General features: G+C 36.8%; 1 protein-coding gene across 3 annotated transcripts in view; it reads left to right on the top strand.

Annotated features, from left to right (window-relative positions):
* Positions 1 to 4,027: 4,027 nt before the first annotated feature.
* Positions 4,028 to 4,331, top strand: part of LOC122811674 (zinc finger CCCH domain-containing protein 10-like) — a 3,783,075-nt gene continuing 3,782,771 nt past the window's right edge. For all 3 annotated transcript variants that reach the window (XM_044083671.1, XM_044083670.1, XM_044083672.1), the window contains exon 1: positions 4,028 to 4,133. The gene's annotated coding sequence lies outside the window, so the exon portion shown is untranslated. The remainder of the gene's footprint in view (positions 4,134 to 4,331) is intronic.

The raw sequence follows: 4,331 nt of genomic DNA, 5'->3' as shown, positions 1-4,331 counted from the left end.
TGTGTGTGTGTGTGTGTGTGTGTGTGTGTGTGTGTGTGTGTGTGTGTATGTGTGTGTGTGTGTGTGTGTTGCTCAGGCTCGAGTATTTTGCTTGGTTGTGAATTTTGACAGTAAAGAGACAGTGGTGGTAAAGGCTGATATCTGATATGTTGACTTGGTTATGGTTAGTTACAACTGGGTCAAGTAGAGAGTGATGAATTTAGAGGAAAGTATGTTGTGTTACAGTGCTGCATTTAGAGAAATGTATGATGTGTTAGAGTGCTGCCGTTAGAGGAAAGTATGTTGTGTTACAGTGCTGCATTTAGAGAAACGTATGATGTGTTAGAGTGCCGCCTTTAGAGTAAAGTATAATGTGTTAGAATGATGCGTTTAGAGGAACATATAATGTGTTAGATATGTGTTAGAGTGATGTGTTTAGAGAAACATATAATGTGTTAGAGTGATGCGTTTAGAGGAACATATAATGTGCTAGAGTGATGCATTTATAGGAAAATATAATGTGTTTGCTGAATTTAGAGGGCAGTATTATGTGTTAGATCTTTTGGAGAATGTCTAGTTAACTGCCTAAGTAAAATAAATCCTTTATTTAAACTAATGCATCATGAAAATGTGGGTATTAAAATGTTGAAGTGCATTTTCTCATGATAATGCCAATATACTGCCCTGTAAAAAAGTTTGCACTGTTTATATTAATTCACTATTTAGTAAATCCAGAGGAGCTGCTATATTCTTTCACAATAACCCTTTCCAAGTGTTACTAGTATATAAAGAAGTGAATGCTTGACTAAAGATGGGTCTTTGCTTTACACAGGGATCTGTTTATGCTCCCTTCAATAATTTGACATAATTTACAACAGATTTATTAGCAAAATTATAAGAATTTATGAGAATCTCATAGTGTTAACTGGAATTGTTGTGCTGTATTAGATAAACGTAAAGATAAAACATTAATAGTAGATGTCAATGCATCCAGGCATAAGAAAATTTTGAAGAGATTTGGGTTGAAGTTTGATTTGTTGTTTGGAGGGATTCATAGAGCACACATTCTGGTTTCAAATCAGGCACATACTCTAGTCTTCTGGGCATGTCCCTGTAATGTGGACTCCTGTCAGACAATAATCTGAATCATTTATTTTATGTAAATCTTTTTTCAGCAAGATATATTCAAGCTTTGGAGATCACATGAGAAAATTACTCTTCTCCAGTCAGCTTAACAGCAGTCATCATTTATGGGCCACATTTGTTACAACCAGCCAGCTTGCATTTCTCTTATATTTTAGCTGTTTGTCAGATTCTCTGACAATTGCTCAGTTGAGCTCCTCATACTTTACAGCCAGCTATTTGCTCTGTGTATTTATTACAGCCAGCTTCTTTGCACTTATATTTTGTGTGTTAGAACTGTATTGCATTTTCCTTGTCAGATTCTGCAGACAATTACTGGTCAGCTTTTCATACTTTACAGCCAGCAGTGCCAAGCACATATGTTTTGTGTTGGAGATATTTGCCTATGCTTTTCGTTTATTACAGCCAGGGTGTGTGTGTGTTTCTTTACAGTAGGCACTTATATTTTGTGTTAGAACTATTTGCATATGCTTTTCATTTATTTGGTCTAAGCAGGGCTGCTTATGCCAAATCGGTTTGTGACTTTGTGTTGTTAGTAGCACAACAGGTAGAATGCTTGCTTTTGATGCAGAAGGCTGTGGGTTCTACTGCTTTTCATTTATGACAGCCAGGGTGTGTCTGTGTGTGTGTGTGTGTGTGTGTGTGTGTGTGTGTGTGTGTGTGTAAGTAAACTTTTATGGTGGAAATGTTCTAAATTGGGCAGTTTTGTCATTATTGGTTCATGCATTTTGTTTCATTGCATACTGGAAAAATAATTTAAAATGCGCTCTAAGTCTTAGGTGTGCTGTATTATACAAGGAATATAATTTAATAAAGTCATGAAGGTGTATCAAACAACACATGTATGTTTCTTGTTTTATGTGCAAGGGGCCTATGATTTGAAAACAGCCCAAAGGTAATCTTTATCCACCACCGGCCAGATGCATTTTCTTTGGATGTGGTGTGGGCATAGCTCTCAACCTTCCATCTCCAAAATGAGGAACACTCACCTTCATAATGTGGACAAATGGGCAAAATGTGGAACACATACTAATGGCTTACTAACAACGTCAACTAGGAAGGTCATAGGATGGTTAAAAATATGCTGATTTTACTTATAAAGAAGATCCTTTAATGAATTAATATGATTAATTTCTATTTACCATGTTTTTCACTTAAAAAATTTCCAAACACTGAATGTGTGACAGACTCTTTCCATGTGGAACTTGGAGGAACATTAACTTTTTAAGACCCCAAATGAGGTACGTTCCTTGTAATGAGGTACACTTCAGAGGTATGGGTGTGGGTTTCAATGAATGTGAAGTTTTAATGCCAAGTCTATTTTCATTGTGAGACAGTATTGATTTGTTTAGCAGATATCTGTTAGTGTTTGTGCATTGGGCTACAAAATTTAAGAATAAAATCCAAATAATCATTGTATAAGTAAAGCACTATGCACACATTAGTGTTTATGGTAAATGTAGTGAAATTGTCAGGTAATGGGACATTGGAATGGCTGCAGGGGGTCAGTGATGCCATATTTTGGTTGTCTGTTCTTCAGTTTGCATTTGAAAATTGATACCCCACAATTCCATTGGAGTGGGTGGGGCTACGTAATTATGTATGCAAATTAGATGTTAATCAGTGTACAGATTTGTAACTATTTTTCATGGGCCTTGCCCAGATTTTTGATGTTTCCAGGTTGAGAGGTATGATCCCTTGCTGCTTTTTAATGTAAGTAACAGGGACCACTTTTCCACTAGCTTGTTTCTGTGTTTGTATGAAAATGGCATATAAACAGTAAAGGCGCCGTGTTGAGCTTCCGATATATATATTAAGCTATAATTTGCAATCATTGTTTTACATATTCATATAGCTGACAGATGTGTACTTAAGTTTATTCAGAAGTAGACGAACAGTAACCGTCACATGGACGGTGTTTGCCCTTGGGCGGTGCTTAGTACTGCGCATTCGGTGGGGTAGTGTTCTAATACAAAACCAAGTACTTATCGTACGTGTTGTGATAAATAAATGCACGCCAGAAGGTGTATTATGGTCAGTAATGGATCAGATGGGATATGAGGAAACAGAAGTTAAAGACTTCTTAGGATATAGCACGGATGACGTCATTGATTTTGAACGAGAAGCTGCGAGCATTATTAACCTCTGTCAAGATTTTTTTTAAATCGTCTTTTCTGACAGCAGCATCCCTAAAATTGCCAAAGAAATAGGTATGCTATTTCCATTCGTTCGCAGACTAAACATAAATATGATGATACCGGTGGTTGCCTCTAGGGTTACCACCTGCCCCTCTTTTGGCTGGTATGTCACACTAAAAAATGGCAAATGCCCTGAGATTTTAGGACAAAAATAATTTCCTAAGTTTTCTTTAATAGTTGCATAAAACAGTTACTATATATCTGAAAACACCTGAATGTTATAAGAAATAGCATAAACAACACAAATGGCACAAGAATAAGCATTTAATTTGTCAAAATTTGAAGTTCTGTCCTTTGTACAGGCCATGGCTATGTTTTGTCCTGCAAAATCTTACGCTTATGCAAAAAATGTCCCTTTGCACATTTGAAAAGGTGACTACCCTAGTTGCCTTATCGTAGTTTCCCCGTTTAATGCGCAGCTGAAATATCTTCTGCTACAGTTCGTTTCACGTCTCATCTTAAGGACTGTTATAAGTTTCACAACTACTGAAAGAAGTGCAATATGTAGATTTGCGACCTATATGGCCATTAAGAGTCAGTAGACACCCTAACTTCTTTATAATCATGAGTAAAAACTAGCTGTTTAGTAGAGAATGAATTAACTTATAATAGCAATCTGAGTTGAAAAAAACAAGAAAGCATCGTTTCTATCGCGAGAGCAACGCGTTTAGGTATCTTCGACCAATGGGGGGGGGGTTATACGAGAAGCTGGGATAGTGGTGTGCTAGTTTCTGTTTCGTTGGATAGTTTCCGGTTGGGCTGTATAGATCGTATTTATTTCGTATAACTCGCTTGTTTGTGTTTTGTTTTAAGGTTTGTATAAGAATATATTAGTTATGTTATGCATGTGGTGGTACTTTATGCTTAAAGAGATACAAGGGAGGGAATTTAATAACTGTCACTTGATGATGAAGGTGAGACACCGGTGCAGAATAGGCCCTGTTATGGTGGGGAGGTGATTATTGGCGTACCTGTAACTTGTTTTCCTGATAATTACGAAAACGCTTTTCT

Source organism: Protopterus annectens, chromosome 9.part0 (assembly GCF_019279795.1).
Source record: "Protopterus annectens isolate FY-2018-M chromosome 9.part0, PAN1.0, whole genome shotgun sequence".
NCBI lineage: Eukaryota > Metazoa > Chordata > Ceratodontiformes > Protopteridae > Protopterus > Protopterus annectens.
Note: the sequence above shows the minus strand (reverse complement) of the source record. Positions and strands in the feature narration are given on the sequence as shown.